Source organism: Mauremys mutica, chromosome 2 (assembly GCF_020497125.1).
Source record: "Mauremys mutica isolate MM-2020 ecotype Southern chromosome 2, ASM2049712v1, whole genome shotgun sequence".
In the NCBI taxonomy this organism is placed as follows: Eukaryota; Metazoa; Chordata; order Testudines; family Geoemydidae; genus Mauremys; species Mauremys mutica.
The window spans coordinates 255,171,111-255,191,859 of record NC_059073.1 but is presented as its reverse complement, the minus strand read 5'-3'; the positions used below and the strand labels follow the sequence as shown (position 1 = coordinate 255,191,859).

At 42.7% G+C, this 20,749-nt stretch overlaps 1 long non-coding RNA gene across 1 annotated transcript; it reads left to right on the top strand.

The window, feature by feature from the left end:
• The first annotated feature begins 275 nt into the window (after nt 1–275).
• LOC123363602 lies at nt 276–4,730 on the top strand. Its single transcript, XR_006576826.1, has 3 exons — nt 276–356; nt 1,633–1,793; nt 4,622–4,730. It is a non-coding gene; the product is annotated as an uncharacterized LOC123363602 (long non-coding RNA).
• Nucleotides 4,731–20,749: the final 16,019 nt, after the last annotated feature.

Sequence of the window (20,749 nt, the reverse complement as noted above, 5' to 3'; positions counted from 1 at the left end):
GTCTTCTCCTCTCTGGGACTGCATGGAAGCTCCTTCACTGGAATTCTGTGGGGGTCATTTTGCCTTGCAATTTTGGGGATGGGACAGGAGGAAGGAACAGAGGAGTGGATTGGCATCTTTCTGCTAATAACATGCATCCATCTAGGGTACTTATATACCCCCCTCCCCCCCCCAACCAGTGTAGTCTCTGATCACCTCACAATCATCAATGTACTTGTAACACCCTTCACAATAGGCAAGTGCCATTATCCCCATGTGACTTGCTCAAAGTCACCCAGGAAGTCAGTCGCAAAGCAGGACACTGAACTCAAGTCTCCCATATCTTAGGTTAGGGCCCTGACCACACCCACCTCTTGGTAGGTCTAACCTAGGTTAGCCGATGATCTGGCCATGCCACAAGGTTTCCCAAGCTTTCACTGATGGGGAGGTTGACTGGAACTTAAAAACTCTGTGGGGATGAGGGGTGGGAAGAGGATTTATTTTTTTTTGGTGCATTTTGCTGGTGAGTGGTTGGGAAGAAGGAATGTTAGTTGATGAATTTTCTGCACAGACGTTAGTCCAGTAGAAATTCTGAATGAGTTTTTCAGATTTGTACAATGGCTACATGGGGATTTATTAAATTGCTCTGCTATAAATAGCAGTCCCTGTGGATTTCTATTCAGAAATATGAACGTATATTAGTGGTGCTTGAAGAGTGAATTAACTAGTGAGAATTTCCCTCCTTTGCTCTGCTTTCAAAGTCTTACCACCAGGGAGTCACAGAGATAACCCAGTCCTTCCCAGGGACTCCTTTGCCTCAGAGGTTCTTGGCCTTCCCATCACTGGATGATATGGGGCGAGGAGAACACATCCTTCCAAACAAGTCCTTGAAAATGCTGGGAGGTTCACCAAGCTGTTTCCTGATTTCCCTTCTCCAGTACATTTTTACAAGACAGGCAGTGATCTGGGCCCTAGAAATCAGGGCTAGCCATAGAAATTGGGGGAAGCCAGATATATTACCCACCTGCAAATGTTTAGTTTCTTCCTTGCCCTCTCCTCCTGCCAGTCACGTGACCTTCTTTTGTTCATTCTTTTGGAGAGAGGCTTCTTAAACTATGGGGGAGATTTTCAAAGGCACAGCAGGAAAGCCGGCACTCAATTCCTTTTGAAAGGCAACAGGAACTGCACGTCTTTGCACCTTTGAAAATCCTTTCCCAAATCAACCAGTATTAACCACAGTTTCAATGGGAGTTGGCTCAGGCCATAACTACAGCACTCAATCATCAGTAACTTGCAGTGTGTTCTCTCTACAGGGGGGTCGTGGTGAATACAGCCAGGGAAAGCAACCACACTTTTGCCCAGCTGCTGATCCTGAACTCCTGTGGAAAGACATCTGTGGAGTTAGGGAGAATGCGGCAACAATGCTTGCACTCCTTCCATCCACAATCTGCCTGATTTCCTTGCTCGTAACTGCTATTATTGGAGGGAATGATTTGGCCCATGCTTTTTAATTACCAGCAATTTGACCAGGCCCTCAGCTGGTGTAAGCTGGTGTAGCGCCATTGGAGCTCTACACCAACTGACACCATGTGAGGATCTAGCCTATTACTTGTAGCCACTAACTAATGGGGACAAAATTAACCTGTTTCACAGGAACTTGAAGGAACTCACAAAAACATCAGCTTCTACAGCGGAAAGGCCAGATCACAGACTGGCTTGAAGATTCTAACCAGTATCAGGCCATGTTCCAAGCAGACATAACTCTATGTGGATTAACACCACAGCACAACTTGGGAAAGGGCCATGGGTCTCAGGTAACTGTAGTCCACATTATTATGCTTCAACCACTGCCCATCAAGCTAAACAATCCTTGTTCCCTGCAGAGAGACTGTAGCTTATATTTGTCATGAAAACACAATGGCAAGAAATTCCATACAAGAGTGAGTGATGATAATTGGAAGTAATTTCAGCTGTGCAGACATACAAAAAAGGTAGACTTTAGTAATTCACTGCTTTTTATAGTATAAATAATCTCCTATAAAACAATTATTATAACTGCAGTCCAGTGATTTTTTTTTAATGTTACCTTAAATCAGTTGCAAACTGAGATAATCAGTTTCTAAGTCATCAACGACTTAGATGTTGGCATAGAAAGTACGCTTATTAAGTTTGCAGATGATACCAAACTGGGAGGGATTGCAACTGCTTTGGAGGACAGGGTCATAATTCAAAATGATCTGGACAAATTGGAGAAATGGTCTGAGGTAAACCGGATGAAGTTTAATAAAGACAAATGCAAAGTGCTCCACTTAGGAAGCAATCAGTTTCACACATACAGAATGGGAAGAGACTGTCTAGGAAAGGGTACGGCAGAAAGGGATCTAGGGGTTATAGTGGACCACAAGTTAAATATGAGTCAACAGTGTGATGCTGTTGCAAAAAAAGCAAACGTGATTCTGGGATGTATTAACAGGTGTGTTGTGAGCAAGACACGAGAAGTCATTCTTCCGCTCTACTCCACGCTGGTTAGGCCTCAACTGGAGTATTGTGTCCAGTTCTGGGCACCGCATTTCAAGAAAGATGTGGAGAAATTGGAGAGGGTCCAGAGCAACAAGAATGATTAAAGGTCTTGAGAACATGACCTATGAAGGAAGGCTGAAAGAATTGGGTTTGTTTAGTTTGGAAAAGAGAAGACTGAGAGGGGACATGATAGCAGTTTTCAGGTATCTAAAAGGGTGTCATCAAGAGGAGGGAGAAAACTTGTTCACCTTAGCCTCTAATGATAGAACAAGAAGCAATGGGCTTAAACTGCAGCAAGGGAGATTTAGGTTGGACATTAGAAAAAAGTTCCTAACTGTCAGGGTGGTTAAACACTGGAATAAATTGCCTAGGGAGGTTGTGGAATCTCTATCTCTGGAGATATTTAAGACTAGGTTAGATAAATGTCTATCAGGGATGGTCTAGACAGTATTTGGTCCTGCCATGAGGGCAGGGGACTGGACTCGATGACCTCTCGAGGTCCCTTCCAGTCCTAGAGTCTATGAATCTATGAATCTATGGGGTTATTATGAAAATTACACCTCTATTGTCCCTATAGAATCAGACTTTTTCAACCTTCTCTTCCACAAAAATCTCTTTTTAACAACAATCCTGGGTTATTAAGAATAGGCTAAATTCTGCTTGCCTTAATTGCCCACTGGGATGGGGCATATGAGGAAGGCAAACAGAATTTGGCCCAAGTTCTAAAACCAACGGCACAAATATTATGACTGGTATCTTTTAGGTAGTACAAGATTTTGATGTGTTTGAGGCACTAAAAAGAGATTAGCAGATGCTAGATGCCAGTACAGGAGCTTGATGTGTTACCAGGGCTTGCCTAGCATTTTCTGTTAGTCTTTAAGGTGCCACCGCACTCCCGGTTGTTTTTGTGGCTACCCCCTGATACTTGACACCTAGCATTTTTGACATTGTACGGACTGAGGAGTGATTGATAACAACAATAAAAAGTGTGATCATGTAAAAGTTACTTTAAAGGGACATTGCTGAGCAGTTCAGCTGAGATTTTGTGCCTCCCTCACAATTATGACAATATGGCTGCTGGAGAATACTTTCAAAATTCTAAGGGATCTACCTATTTATCTCGGTACTTACACAGGCCCTCCATGACCACAGTATCTGAATGTCTGATTGTGTTCTGTGTGGGAAATCCCCATTGAAGTAAATGGAATTATGCAGACAAAGCACATCTTGGGCCCTAATTTACTGACCTCTCGTCCTCTCTGGCCTCTCTGACTCCCACATTGCCCTTGTCCCTTCTCCCAAACCTCCCAAATGCAGCTGCCAAACGTTTTTTCCTTACCCAGCAATCTGAGCGCATTGCCCCACTCCTTGCATCCCATTCATAGATGCTGTATTAAGTTTAAACTTAAATGCCTCACCTTCACGACTCTCCACACCTTGGCCTGAGCCAGCAGCACCTCCTGTTTTACATCCTCTTTCTGCTCTGTAAAAGCACCAGCCTCAACACTCCATTCATCTCTTTCTCCTGTTCCTATCTCTAGGTATTTTGCCATGACGTGCCTACATATATGGTGACTTACAACCCCAGTTTGTCAAACCACCACTCTCTTGTTTAAATCCCTCCTCAAAACCTATTTCTTCCATGCCCATAAAAAGTGTTTATGGATGCAAAAACCCCATCATAAGCCAAAGTCTCCCCTGTCTTTATGTTGTATGGTGCTTCTCATCTTCTCCATGTCCGTCCTTTAGATTGTAAGGCATGGGTTCTCAAACTGGGGGTTGTGAGGTTTACATGGGGGGGTCACGAGCTGTCAGCCTCCACCCCAAACCCTGCTTTGTGTCCAGCATTTATAATGGTGTTAAATATATTAAAAAGTGTTTTTAATTTATAAGAGGGGGGTCGCACTCAGAGGCTTTTTATATGAAAGGAGTCACCGGTACAAAAGTTTGAGAACCACTGTTGTAAGGTCTTCCAGGCAGGGGATGTTCTGTGTGTATTTTATAGTGCCAGTGCTCAAATAATCTTTGAAAATTCACATCTGACTGAGATCTGAGTGTGTACATGTGCATGAGTTATTTATTGTTCATACCATTGTACCAGCTTGTTATGTTTCTCTTGCAGTTTGGCCAGCCAGCCAGCAGAAGGAGCACAAGTTAACATCAAAACCTTATTCATAGAGATGTACTGGCTTCATTGATGCCTTTTGTGCATGATGCTTTTTTTATGACACCACATACATAAACAAGGACAATACTTGTTTAAGAATCAAAGTAAACAGCAATATTTTCATAATAGACAAGAAGGTGGGGTGGGGGACGGGACATAGGAACATTTTTGGAGGGAGGTGAAACTTTTGAAGGGAATAAAAGAGAAAACCCCGGAAAAGGAAAAATAAAACACTTTTAAACTCCAAAAGACAATGCAGTGTCCCGTAAAGATTTGTACGAACATGTGGCTAGTGTGCATTCTTCTCTCAATCACTGCATATGTCCTCTTACTAATGTTACCAGGATAATGCCTGTTAATGTGAGTTTGCCTGAAATCTGCCAGGTTTACTCTAAATAAAATTTGCCAAACTGGTTTTGTGCTATAGTTTGTGAATGATCCCCCTTGATTGGACATTTTGGCGTGGCTAACATTTCTTTGTTTGCCTCTGTCTCAAAAATTGTTTTTTATTATTCTTTAGACTTTGTGCAGCACATCTTCATGGGTTATAGTAAATAAAAATAGGTTGCAATTAAGCAAACTTGTTAACAATTGTTATATCTAATTGTATTGGTTGTAGTGCACATGTCTGGCAAAGTTTCCAGAGAACATAAGGGCATGCTTGAGAGTGGAACTATAGTGGAACTTTTCCCTTAGCTGACATGCTAGCGGACTGTTTCGGGAGCAGCAAGACTAGGACGCAAGTGCCAGAAGTGCCATTTTGTGTTTTGTTTGTAGCAATATATTTATTTTGATTGGCACCCAACTGGGTTTTTCCCCAAAACGTTTGAAGAAAATTGATGAAGCTTGGTTTGAGTTAAACAAAAATTACCCTGAACATGGAACCATTCTTTAGCAGCACCACGGTTAAGGTGTTAACCAGGGTTTTGTTTCACAAGAGAAAATTAGAGCTCAGCAAAAGGACTCCAGTGAGAAAAGGTCCATGTGTCTCTTGCTCCTGTTTTTCCCCTAGCTGTAAACAAACAAACAAAAAAATCAGAAACTTTTGAATCTTTCAGAAATGCTCATCAAAAGACTTGCAATTTTCCCTACAAAGTCCACCCTGGCCCCTAACCTGTCCTACCAATTGACAATGCCAGTAGGCAAAGACTGATACCTTGGAATGCAGAGAGTATATCAAATTTGGCTTTCACTATAGAGAGGCAGTAGCTTCTCCATAATACCAGGAACAAAATCTTCTCAATACACAATTGAATAAAATCTGTAACTAGCATACTGTAATGGCTTTTGCATCCATCATGCTGCAAACATCTGTCAAACAGTAGTTTACTCATCATACAGTCTTTCTATAGGTTTCAGAGTGGTAGCTGTGTTAGTCTGTATCAGCAAAAACAACAAGGAGTCCCTGTGGCACCTTAGAGACTAACAAATTTATTTGGGCGTAGGCTTTTGTGGGCTAGAACCCACTTCATCAGATGCATGAAGTGAAAAATACAGGAGCAGGTATAAATACATGAAAGGATGGGGGTTGCTTTATCAAGTGTAGGGTCAGTTTAACAAGATAAGTCCATTAATAGCAGGATACCAAGGGAGGAAAAATAACTTTTGAAGTGGTAAGAGAGTGGCCCATTACAGACAGTTGACAAGAAGGTGTGAGTAACAGTAGGGAGAAATTAGTATTGGGGAAATCAAGTTTAGGTCTTGTAATGACCCAACCACTCCATTCAAAAACCAGTAGGAAAACACTTCAATCTCTCTGGTCACTCAATAACAGACCTAAAAGTGGCAATTCTTCAACAAAAAAACTTCAAATCCAGATTCCAACGTGAAGCTGCAGAACTGGAATTAATTTGCAAACTGGATGCCATCAGATTAGGCCTGAATAAAGACTGGGAGTGGCTTGGTCATTACAAAACCTAAACTTAATTTCCCCAATACTAATTTCTCCCTACTGTTACTCACACCTTCTTGTCAACTGTCTGTAATGGGCCACTCTCTTATCACTTCAAAAGTTATTTCTCCTCCCTTGGTATCCTGCTGTTAATTGATTTATCTCATTAGACTGACCTGACAGTTGGTAAAGCAACCCCCATCCTTTCATGTATTTATACCTGCTTCTGTATTTTTCACTTCATGCATCTGATGAAGTGGGTTCTAGCCCATGAAAGCTTATGCCCAAATAAATTTGTTAGTCTCTAAGGTGCCACAAGGACTCCTCATAGTCTTTCTATAGTGATTCCATATCCTTTTAATTACCCACTGAGAAATGACCTATCTTCTATTATTACAGAAATCCTCTCAACTGAACTAGAACCTCTAGAATTGCTTTCTTGAATGCTTATAAAAAATCCCACCAATGGCCAACAGATTTGCTGCATCTGTGGAGACCTCCAAATATAGCCGAGGTATTCTGAACTGTATGCATCAAAGTGATTTTCTTTTGGCCATTCAAAATCTTTCTTGGAAATGCAGCTTGCTTGGGACGGTTCTCATCTCATCACTGTCACAGCCTCTGCATCCATGCAATAATTCTGTAGACTCGTCTCTGCAAAAAAATATATATAAATTGTGTTTCACTAGCAAGCTGTCAAAAGCAACTTCTTTAACTTACTATGGCAGGCAAGGAACTGAATCAGCTTTATTCCCTTGCAACATTTTTGATATTCTGTTGGTGTGTCTAAGATTTTTTATGTCTCACCACATTGAAGTTTCCATCTTAGCAGTGAAATCACACTCACAGATTTTTACAGAAGGCAAAAATGTGCCCTCTTCTGCTGTCTGTAGTTCAGCTGAATATTTTAATCCCGTGTTTCTGGAATATTTCATCTCTTTGGATGCATTTGAAGAGGGCTTCGCTATATACTTGCACATTTATGATAAAGAGCATTTGAGATGCTTTGTAACAAGAATTTAAAAAAAACAAAACAAAAGAAAAACAGTGTAACCATGGAGGAAAGACAATAGAAAAAGTAAAACAAACCTAGTATTACCTCAGAGAAACAATGTGACAAGTATGAATAAGACAAACTAAACTGGTTACTACTACAGTGACAACAGGCAAGGAACAAACACTGATTACATTTTCAGAAAATCAAACACTAAGAAAATATTGGCAAAAATTGGGGTAAAATGGATATTAAAGCAGCTGATATATTTTTTAAATAAAGCTGCTGAACTGAATAATTCTTACGGAAAAGCACAGTAAAGAACTGAGGAAAAATGGAAATAAATCAGAATACATTTGGCTAAGTCACCTAGCTTCAAAAATTAGAGAATACAAACATTGTAAATACTCTAATCCAGACAAAATACCTAGGGGTAGAACCTCATCTGTTATAAACTGGGACTCAGCAGATTTGCACTAACTAGAAGGGGCCCCTAGAGGATAATCCAGTGCTGGCAGAGGGATGGACTAATTGATCATTTCCATCTCTGTGATTCAGGACGAACGACAATTAGAGCTGTGTAACCCACCAGCTCTCACTGCTAAATTATTTGAAATAAACTTTGTTCACATTCAGGTTACACTTGTGAACCAACCTGGAGTGGTTTGGCCAAGCATCGTTTGTGGCTGTCCATAGAGGTATTTCCATTTTCCCCTGGAGACCTACAAACCTTTTCAGGCTACTGGTCACGATGTACTACGTCTCTGGAGGTGGTTCTAGGGATAAGTCACAGGGTGTTTTTTCTGTGTGACTGGCAGAGCCTATCCCTTGTAGCAAGAGGGTGAATTCAGTTTGGCAGCAGCCACATTTGGCTCTGTTAAAAGAGAGGCTGCATTGTAAGTGAGGGATTTCCTTAGCTAACTAGAAAAAAATGTGAAAAACACCTTAACCCAGTCTTGGGCCTTTGCCTGTCTGACTTTGGCACATAGTCTCCTACACTTACTGTTTCTGTAATGTCTCTGGGACTTATTTGGCCTGACGTGTGTGTCTTCTAGCTTTACAAGGGGAAATTTATTTTTCCAGTATATTATCCAGTATATGATGTTATTATTATTGTATTATATTATCCAGTGTAATATTTTTGAAAGAGCCCTACACACTGCATGCCCTCTTAAATCCCTCAGTTAGTGGGAAGTTGTCTTGCTTAAACACAGAAGTTGCACTGAATTAACCAATTAGAAACCAGTTTAGTAAATTGGTGCATCCCCCTTGTGTAGATACTTAAATCAGCGAGTGCCTCATCTCAATTTAGCTGAAGTTAGGAAGGAATCTAGACTGATTTAGTTAGTACAATGCTTGTTTGCAAGGTGAAGCCTTAGTGTTAAACATTTTGCTTGACATAATTGTCTCCTAGTTTCATAAAGGGAGTTTCTTTGTGTCACCAGACTAACGCACCTATAATTTCTGACCAGGGGGCTCTGGAGAGAAGCTTTAGTACACAGCATGTTTTACCAGCTACAGTGTCTATTACTACACCTGTTGCACTCTCTCATGCTTTATGGTTTTATTTCGGTGAACAACAGACATATTTGGCTGTTCCTTTATACACAATGATCACTTTTGCATTGGCCAGTGGCACTGTCCCTCTTTTCCATGCTAGTTTCTATTAAATTCCATTTTCTGATGCTGAAGCTTCTATGGTCTGTTGCTTTGGAGAAAGGCAATTTTGATTCTGCAGCCCTGCCTATTATTTTTTTAAAACCTCGATTTGCTCATCTATGGTCCTGAGCTTATTTACGTGCCATGCGTTGGTCACATTCAGAAATTCTCTGGATACATGTTATCTACCTCCTACCTATTTGCCTACCTACCAAAATGGTCCCATCACCATAGAATCTGAGTGTCTCACAAACAATGCTGTATTTTTCTTCAGAGCAAGTCTGAAAGGTAGGAGGGTATTCCAGTGGAATCCTGCAAATTCACACACATTTAGAGGCAATAGCTATGAGGTTTGTAATAAACCATGATTGCAAGCATGGGATTTTGTGCTCCCACAGACTGATATATGTGTGTGACTGCATTGGCACCATTCCTGAATGTAGAGCCAGATCCTCAGCTGGTACAAATTTGGGTATCCCAGTTAGTGAATCTATGTCAGTTTATACCAGGTGAGGATCTGGCCTGTGCAATTGGCCAATCATGTGTGAACTGGACTGATGGGAAAGTTTGCACAATGCTTCACCAACTGGAAGGGTCTATTTCAAAATCAATGGGGAACGCTTTGGGTTTTCATGGCATCGCTGGAGAGTGAATACTGTTACACATGCAGCTGGCATTTCCCCCCCTAGACCAAGCATAGCATTTCTTTAACATGCCCAGTCTGCAAGAGCACAAGGCATGCCGCATACCCTAGGCTGTGGGTGTTACGTTAGAGCAGTGTGCCTTCCTTGCACCAGTGGGGAGGCCCATCCTACACATATCTTTAAGCTTTGAGAGCCTGCAAAAAAGCGCTAGCTCTAAAGCATAGCAGTAGGGAAGAGATATACTAATTACCTTGGGTAAAGATGCTCTAGGTCTTTGCCAGTTTTTATCAAAGCATAAAAAAGCAATTATTAAAATTAATGCAATTTACCATGTGTTATACTTCTAGCAAAGCTATTTTTGGCTAGGTTTGCCATCTGTCCCATTCAAAGAGCTCAGCCCCAGACTTTTGCTCTCTGTCCCACTTCCCACGTGTCCTTCAGAAACTATATTCCTGTTTAAAGCAACACTCAAGTAGTTTGGGCACAAAAGCTAAATTACCTGAAAATTGCTATAATCTGGTGAGGAAGGGCTTCTGCATTCCAAATACCGATTGAAAAAAAACAAAAAACCCTGACTGCCCCAAGAGACTTAAAAAAAAAACCCTCACAAAACTCCTAGCCAGAGTCTCAGTAAATTAAACCTTGCAATACTTTTGCATGGTGTGGAGGAAGCCATCCAGCCAGTGGAGGGAGCACAAGTTAACTAATACATCGTATTCAGAGAAATGTGGTGACACCGTCAGCTAGGCCTGACAAAACTGCAAAGCTGAGCTATTGTGCCATGCCTCAAAGAGTAGGTGACTTTAAGGGGGCTTCCTGATCCTAGGCTGCTCCCCTGGGCTGGAGTGCCCCTGGCGTAAATTAAACAGCACTGGCGGGGGCGGGGGCAGGCTGAGTTACGGCAGCCTTCTTGGAGTTCCCCACAGGCCCCAGTACTGCCCAGCATCTCACCAGTGCTGCACTGTAGGCCCAGCCCTGATACCCCCTTCTGCTCTTAGCCCCACCCCCCGTGCCTGTACCCTATGTTAGGGTGTGTGAGAAGATTCTAATGGCCTTACCTTGTTTTCCTCAATTTCTGTGCCAGGGAAATCACCTCCCAACCAGATCCAGGGCTTTTAGAGCCCTTTATGCCACTCTGGCTCTTTTGGGCAGTGTAAAGGGGTCAGAGCCTGGATAAGAAACTCACCTGAAGTGTTTTTAACCTATGAGTCTAGAACCCCAGGTTGATCCTACACATTTTTGTGTATAAAAGAATCCAAGCAAATCTGTATTTTACACTCTCTTCCAAATCTCCTGCCTCAGAGCAGGTGGAACAAAGTGTATTTATTTACCTTGTTGACTTGACTGGGGTTACGCCAATGGGCAAGAGGAGAATTTTCTTGCAGCATTTAGGGCCTGAGGCATTCAAGATAGGATAGCGTTTGTGAGTAAGTCTTTAGGAGACACTATAATGAGGAGAGGGTGGAAAGCAGGGGTGGAAGGAGATAAACAAGGTATTGCTGTTGACACTGGTGGTGGGTACCCCATGTGTCTCCTCCTCCTACTCCAGAGGTGGGAAAACTACAGCCCGTGGGACCGTCCTGCTTGGCCCTTGAGCGTCCAGCCAGGGAGGCTAGCCTCCGGCCCCTCCCCCGCTGTCCCCCCGCAGCCATGCTGCCACGCGGGCAGAGCCCTGGGCGGCTGAGCGGCACACTCCTGCTGAGCAGAGCGGCAGCGTGTGTAGCTCCGGCTGGGCGGCATGGCTGCCCGACATGCTGCTCTGAGCGGCATGGTAAGGGGGCCAGGGCCCGGGAGTTGGATAAGGGGTGAGGGGTCCCAAGGGCAGTCAGGGAGCAGTTGGATGGGGCGGAGGTTTGGGGGGGGGGTCGGTCAGGGGACAAGGAACAGGGGGGTTGAATAAGCGTGGGAGTCCCAGAAGGCCTGTCAGGGGGCGGAGGTGTGAATAGGGGTCAGGGAATGGGGAATGGGGGGGATTGGATAGGTGTGGGGTCCCAGAGGGCCTGTCAGGGGGCAGAGTGTGGATAGGAGTCGGGGCAGTGAGGGGACAAGGAGTGGGGGGGTTGGATGGGTCAAGGGTTCTGAGGGGGGCAGTCAGGGGACGGGAAGTGGGAGGAGGCAGATGGGGGTGGGGGCCAGGCTGTTTGGGGAGGCACAGCCTTCCCTACCCAGCCCTCCATACAGTATTGCAACCCCAATGTGGCCCTAGGGCCAAAAAGTTTGCCCACCCCGTCCTACTCCTATCTCAGTACTTCTCTCTATACTGAATCCTTTCCTCCATGCTTCAATTTTAATAAGAAACTTTCAGCTAGAGAGAAAAGGCCTGTTAAGTTTATCCCTGATGTACCTCAGCTGAAGTCAGTGGAGTTATCTGAAGGAAGAATTTGGACCAAGTTATCTTCAAAGCACCGATAATTCACCTTTGCCTGCAGTACTGCCCCATGCCCCAAAATACTAATGATTCCAGCGGCAGGCCGAATCTCTGCACTGTATTGTTCCTTGCTTGGCAACACCTCTCCAGTAAATAAGTTGCAATCATCACCACAACATCGTTCCTAGAAAATCTGCTTTCCAGAGCCAGCACACCTGGCAGTGACCTAAGCTCAAGACATCTCTGTCACAACTAGGGAAAGGTCATGGAAATCATCATAACCTCCCTACCGGATGGTAACTGTTTAGAGGTAATACATTTCCTTCCCCAAGGTTCACTTGTTTCTGGGCTGAGACTTACAGTTAACAAAGAAAACTGGCATTTATCAGAACTTGTATGATCAATGAAAATTCTGCCCGGTTCATGCTTTCTTTGGCACATGTTAAACTTGTCGAACAATTCTTGTCTGCTAAAGTTAGTTTAAGAATCACATTAGTGAGTTAAAGCTAATGACTTTGCAGCATTCAGGCCATATTCTGTTATTTACACCAGTGTAAAGCTGTTTCACTAATTGCTGGTGATAAGACAAGACCTTGTGGGCGTCTATTAGAGCAGTAGAGTGGCTCTTGTGTAAGTGGAAACAGAAACTGGTGCACTATCAAATAATTCAGTGATGTGACTTCACAGTCACACCAGTGTAACTGAAGGCAATCACAATAGTGTAGTATATTGTACGGCATGTTTTTGGTTATAAATAATACAAGACAAGGTGAGTAGCTATTTAAGATGACCACAATCCATAGCTTTCTGTTATGATTCAGGCAAAAACACTATGACTTAAAGCCATTGTATGAAGGGAAAATTCCAGTTGAGTATTTCCTGAATGAGGAGTATAATATAGAAACCTCATTGGCCAATCAGATGCCTCTTTTCATCCAGCTCATTTTGAAAGAGCGTGTTAAATGTATGTGCTATATTTTAATGGTGTATCTGCCAATCTTAGGTTACATCCAAGCACTTGTTTAGGGTTATGTGAGATGGATTGTTTTATGTGATGTGTTCAATGTACTTTGTTATATATTTATGTATTGGGATAAAAAGTCACAGTGCCAGCCATATGGTTAGTCAACATCATTTACCACCTTATGAGGAGAACACCCTTGCCATTTTTGCTAATGTAGAACTTGAAATTTCCACAGGGCACCAAAGGAAAGTCCCTTTAATAATTGGAATACTGTATGTCTCGACCTTTGAATTAAATAGGCCTGTTTCAAGAATAAGATGAGCCAAAGCATCTTTATATATTACTTTTGCCAAATAGAAAAAAATGATGAGAATGAACAGTTGTAAATGTACAGGTAGGTTAAGAATGTACACTATTTATCATAAAATGATGATGATGTTATCCCATATTCTAACTCCTTCTGCACTTTTTTTCTTTTTTGCTGCTTGTATGAATGTAAATCAAAATACAATTTAAAAAACAAAGAAAGACACAGAAGAAACCATCTACTATCAGGTAGTCTATTAATGTGATCCCAGAAAAATATAATGATGACAAACTAACACAATGATATTGTTGTGTGACTCGATGCTCGTTGGTGAAAAGTGAGGTCCTGAAAACATCCTAGTTAAATGAATATGGGATCAGTCCCTTTCAAGGGCAGAAGTTGTTTTTCAGCTGTGTTTATGTGGGTTTTGTCTGTGCATACAATACTGAATCCCCTCTGTACTTCATATTTGTCTATATTCCATGTAAGGACTTCCGATCCTGATTCTAATCTCATTTGCACTGAGATGTAACTGCACTGAGTTCAGCAGAGCTACTCCTGATTTTCTATCAATTAGTCCCTATGAATCCATATTGTAATGCAGAAAGACAGGGCCTGATCCTGCAGTGCATTGATCATGCTCGACTCTCATTGGACTCAGATGCTCAGTACCTTGAAGAATCGGGCCAAATGGCCACCGTACGGCTGAGCTGCACATCTTTATTTTCCAGGGGCTGTTTAGGTTCAAATACTGTCTGCTTGAATTTTTACAAATATTAGACAAACAAGTAGTTAGAAATAATTGCAATTTACGGAATAAATTACACCATTAGTGACTCTAAAATTAATAATCAAGGAACAACGGGGAGAATATATTGAGTAGGTGACAGAAAAGAAATAAACCTCTTGAGCAACTTGCCACTCTTAGGATTTTAATTTTGAGCTTCCACTCCCAGCTATCCATTCTTATTGCCCATCCATCAAACTCCTGATGACTATAAAGGACCATAGTATGCAGTATATCACTCCACAAGATTGCTAGGCTGGGATAACAATGGAGAGAGTCTTGCAGGTTTCGAGGAGGTAGAAGGAAACAGCAGATGACAGTATGGAGAAGCTTGTCTCTCCTTTTGCTTTTCCTTTTCCTCTGTTTAATTGTGCTGCCCTTCTAATCACCATTTCAAAGATACCCAAATTCTTACTCGTGATCAAATCATCTGAAAATCTCCCCTCAACTGCCTTTAACAACTGATATAACTTTTAATAGAAGTGCAGCATGATTTATCCCTCTGCTTATTCCTACAATTTTAGGTTTTTGGGTTTAATTTTAGTAGCATGTAAGAAGCATTTATCTTCAACTTACTATTTACAGAGTTATAAAAAATGTTGCAGTTGTTACTTTCACTGCTAGCAATATGGTACCACTTGAATTAATGCTGGCTGCAGAGAACTGGGAAATATCAGTATTATTTTTGTATGAATATTGTGCCTGTCTCTGTGTGTTTGTTTATTGGGTTATTGATGTGGAGTTTGATCAAAAGGGGGCTGTTAGGGAAGGCTACACAATGGTCCAGATAAGGGGGTCTCTGAAACACAGTAGCCAGGTTAATAGCTGTGAAGAGGTGACCTGCTCCACCCCAAACCTGGGGACACAGCTGTATTGCCAAGGCTGAGAACCTGGAGAGCAAAAGACACTGATCAGTTAAAAGGGCTGCCCTGCAGAAAGGGAGGACAGAAGATGTCAGCAGCTGCAGGAAGACACAGACTGCTTGAGAGTCAGGGGTTGCAGCAAGAAGGCTGTATCTTAATGTATCATGTCTAGCTAGGGGCCCACCCCAAAGAGAACTGGAGGCACAGGTCTGTCACTTTAAAGGGGGCACGTGGAGGACTAGAAAAGGGACTCAGCCGGGGCAGCCAGCCCAGGGACTGTGACACTGGCCTTAGGCAAAGAATACAACCATTGAACAGTCTAAGTGTTGCAGGAGCAATCATGCTATACAGAAAATGATTTAATAATTGGATGCATACTTGGAAGTGTGTTGTTTTTAAAACATACTTAATATGTTCACTGGTTTTAAAAATATTCCAGTGGCTCATTGTAATTTTCATGTGCCTCATGTCAACATTATATTGTACGCATTAGAGAGTTCTGGGTGGGAATTAAGAGGAGAATATAGCTTGTTGACTTCCATTTTAGAGTAAAAGCAGAGATGGAAGCAGTAGGAAAATGGTAAGTACAAATTTAAATGGGGAGGGGAGAGCTACAAGAACTGACTTTTATGTTTGCAATTAGCAATTTAATTTTTGCAATACATGAGCACAGCTGTGGTTATGAATGTTTATATATGGTTAGTTACTGATCTTTATGCTTGCAATTATCAAGTTATATGTGATCATTTAATATCCTTAAACTTGGCCAGCTAAATGTTCACTCTTTAACTTCTTATTTGATTAAGACTGATTTTATATGTGCAGTAATCATTTTATATCTGCAATAATTCATCAGTCAAAATACTATATACATGACTTGAATATAGATCTTTCAGTTTAAAAATTCTTCCCCCTCCTGAGTAACTAGTCATATTTTCTGATCTTTTCAGATTAAAAAGGAAGAGAGATGTTGAATTTATTTGCAATTTCCCCTCCCTGTCAGTTGAGTGACAGCCCTCTTTGAACTCAACCCTGATTTTGATTTGAAAACTGGTTGTAATCCTTTCAAGATTAAACTTAATTTTTGCAGATTATTCTGATATATACATTCTTCTGGTACCAAACCCACCCTGCTTGATGTGTCAAAGGTCATTTTTCATTGTGGTAAAATTTAATCTGGAGGATTTTTGACCACAAAAATGTGGCTCAAATCTTAGAAAATATCTTGACGACAGAAATGCTAAATTAAAAAGTTTAGGGGAAATGTTGGGCAGAGCACCAGGATTCCTAAACACAGAAACTGAGTACCTTTGGTATACAGAAAATCTAGTAAAGTTAAAAAATCCAGTGCACAACTTGCATCACTACAAATATATTATCCACTCAGGTGAGCTGATTACTGATTTTCCACCAACATTGAGCGAAACAGTTCTTTATCCACCAGATGATGCTGTTGAGTGGCACTGGGCCTTCCAGACTCAAGATACCACAAATCTGCCAGTGCTGAGATTTTACAGTGATGGGTGAAGCATAAGACTGTAGCAAGAATAGAATAGCCCAGAAAGCAGAACTCAGGTACCACGTGTGATAGCTTGTAGTGGTACCTCTAGGCCAACCATTCAGATGTGCTCCTTTCCCCTATTCACATTGTATTTCAAAGTACATATTTTGAACCCGGTTCATTGTTAGTGTAAGTGCGTGTAACCCTTTGGGACACCCCAGCACTGACTTTGACTCCTAACTTTAAGATTGAAATGTATCCCATTAAACCAGCAATTGAAAGATACAAACCAACACAACTTTATTTTTTTTCTTACCTAAAATGCTTTTTATGGTTTCTAAAGCATTATGTGTTAAAAATAATATCTGAACAAAAGAGAAGCAGCTGTGGACAAGGAAGAAAAGCTGTGGCTTCATAGGTGATTTCAAATATAATCATGGTGCTCAGTAGAACATCAAATCAACTCCTTGTTTGGCACATGCCTCATTCTTACTAACTCTACAGTGTGCAGGGCTGCCTTATTATCAGAACTTTTTCCTAGCATGGTCTTCTGGGCCTAAGACTTTACATTTAGCAACAAGGAGGCAGTTGTAGTCCTAAAGTAGCCAGTTTGTTGCTGGCCATATTTCCCTGTCTTCTAGCTAGTGAGTACCTAGTCTGTTTTCCCCTTTCTTGTTACCCAAGTGTTGGTATATCCTCACAAGGAGATGTAACATTCAGCTTATGCTTTACACCTTCGAGCCTCTATAGCAACGTTAACCAACCAGTCAGTAAGGAAAAGAGCTGTAGGTAGGTTGCTGCAAATGGCAGGAGCTGGGCGGGGGGAAGTCCAAGTTCAGGCACCAGCAGCAGTATCCTTGTGTGAACAGTAGGCATCTAATACCAAAACAGAGAGATGGGGGGAAGTGGTTAAAAAGGTGAACAAGGCCACAGGAGGTTGTAAAAATACTTAGACAAAGAAATGTAAGAACGAACACTGTTGTAAGGCTAGCAACATCCAATGTAGGTGTAATGGGCTAAATTAAACATGGGCTGTCAACCCAGACTTGTAGTCTTACCCTTGGAAGAGCAGCTAATAAAGTAAGCACTACTCAAGCCTTAACTACAGCATATCAGTGCTCAAAAGTACCACGCCAGGAACACACACGCCAAAGGATAAGTAAGCCAAACACATCTGATTTTTCACAGTGCCTTGACTTTGTTCTAGTCTCAGGTTGTTGGATCCTTCAGGGTAACGTTTGGCCCCTTTGGCTCAGTCTTACCGCTCTTATATGTGGGCATTTTTCTGTTAGAAAGGAAGGCTGGTCTTGTGGTTAAGGTACTGGGCTAGGGATTAGGCTCAGGAAAGGTGGGTTGAATGCCCCACTCTGCACAAAGTGGCTTTGTGCTCTTGGACAAGATTTCTCTGTGTCACCGCTGAAAAGTCGAGGTTAATAGCTCACAGACGTTCTGAGCACAAACGCCCTTATAATAGTTTGGAAGTAGTTCGGTACAGTGGTGAGGTGGGCTATACGAACAGATTATTTGCCATACTCAGTACTTTGTCTTGTTTGGGTTTTATTCATTGTCCCTCCTAATATGAAAAACTGCCCTTTGTCAACGGCTGTAGTTTGAAATCGGCCTGTTGCCTGACTCTTCAGTGCCTCTTCCCACCAAGCCTGAACTGGTCTCTCTCTGACTGTGGCCTGGTCTACACTACACGTTTAAACCGAATTTAGCAGCATTAAACTGATTTAACCCTGCATCCATCCACACAATGAGGCCCTTTATGTCGATATAAAGGGCTCTTTAAACCGATTTCTGTACTCCTCCCCGACGAGAGGAGTAGCGCTGAAATCGGTATTGCCATGTTGGATTAGGGTTAGTGTGGCCGCAAATCAACGGTATTGGCCTCCGGGTGGTATCCCACAGTGCACCATTGTGACTGCTCTGGAAAGCAATCTGAACTCGGATGCACTGGCGAGGTAGACAGGAAAAGCCCCGCAAATCTTTGAATTTCATTTCCTGTTTGCCCAGTGTGGAGCTCTGATCAGCACGGGTGACGATGCAGTCCCAAATCCAAAAAGAGCTCCAGCATGGACCGTACGGGAGATACTGGATCTGATCGCTGTATGGGGAGACAAATCTGTTCTATCAGAGCTCCATTACAGAAGACAAAATGACAAAGCATTTGAAAAAATCTCCAGGCTATGATAGACAGAGGCCACAGCACAGTGCTGTGTGACAAGCGTAACGGAAAGCCAAAGAATCAAATGGACGCTCATGGAGGGAGGGAGGGGGTACTGAGGACTCCAGCTATCCCACAGTCCCCGCAGTCTCTGAAAAGCATTTGCATTCTTGGCTGAGCTCCCAATCCAGGGAAAAAGAGCGTGAAATGATTGGCTGCCATTGCTTTCACGCAGGAAGGATTGAGTGATGACATTTACCCAGCATCACCCGCGACACTGTTTTTGCACCATCATGCATTGGGATCTCAACCCAGAATTCCAATGGGCAGGGGAGACTGCAGGAACTATGGGATAGCTACGGGATAGCTACCCACAGTGCAACGCTCCAGAAATCGACACTAGCCTTGGTACATGGACGCACACCACCAAATTAATGTGCTTAGTGTGGCCGCGTGCACTCGACTTTATACAATCTGTTTTACAAAACCGGTTTATGTAAAATCAGAATAATCCCGTAGTGTAGACATACCCTGTGATATCCCACCTTTGGGTGAACTGTTGCTGTGCCAAGCAGACCAGGAAGAGGACTTCAAAAACACGAGGAAAGACGACAGGAATCTGAGAGCTGAATTGGTATCAGAAAGCCTTGATTAGCAGGAAAGAAGAATGACAAACCTTTTCCGTTTGTATAATCTTTCGCCCTAATGGCTAGGGAGAAGCACTGATGGTTATGTGGACAATATTAAATGGGGGTGGTCAGTATAGACAAGGACAATGAGCATCAGCAACTGTGTAACCTAATAATAATAATGAAGCGATTTGAACCATTCCATTACTTGATAAACAGAGGACTAAATTCTGTCCTCAGCTACAACTGTGCAACCAACCCCTCCGGAGACCAGTAACATACCGAACACCCCGCCCCCTCCCAAACATGTTGTGGAAGTGCTGAGCTATGAGTAACTTTCTGGATGGAAGGATTGGGGCCTCTCTATATCCAGGGCTGTTCTAACCCAGAGGAAGGTGATCATTGTTATGTGCAATACTCTTTTACATATACGCACCAAGCTCACTGAATGGTCCCTGACGAACCACACATAGGCAGGATGAGCATTTAAGATGATCTATTCATTTATTCATTTATTTATTTTGCAGCCTGAGGCACTTGGTGTGGGGCTTTACAAGCAGCCCTGGTCATGATGCCACTGGGGCTGGGGAAGAATGAAGCTGAGGCTGCAGGGCCTGCAATAGTTTCCCACTGACCTATAGCTCCTACCAGAACTTTTCCTGGCGAGGAAGGCAAAGCAGACTTGTATAGCCTGTCCTTTGGGAGGAGGCCACTAAACAAGTGAGCTCAAGCTGACTTCCAAAGGGCCGGGGTGGAAGCTCATAGCTAAGGGAACTGACTAGCTTGTGTCTTTGCCAGATAAAGATTTTTTTTTTTAAAGTAGAACGGTGACAAAAAAACCGAAAAGGGGGAAATATTTACAAGGGCGGGAGGCGGCAGCTTTATCAGCAGCCTGCTGGGGAGATAAGCAGCCTGGCCGGCCCATCTCTGCACCGCTTGGACTCACTCGCTGCCTTCCAGTCTCCCAGGAAAGAGCAAAAGGAGCTGCTGACATTTCGGCTTAAAAGGAAGAATCGATGAATCTTTGTTTCCCACCGCCCGCCTGTTTGACCTTATTGTGTTGCGGAGTAGAAAAGAAAGAAAAGGGAAGGGGTGGGGGGAGGCGATCCGTGCTAACAAAATCCCAGACAAGATCGCAGCCCCGCTGATCGTGGCTGGAGATGGGATTATTTGGTTGTTGTCTTAGTTGCTGCCGGGGCTCATTTCGGATTCTCGCCCCGCTGTAACAAGTCACACGCTTTCCAGCTATCATCCCCGCATTGACAGGCAAATGTCACCCGCCTGTGATTGACGTCCATTGCTCCTGCAT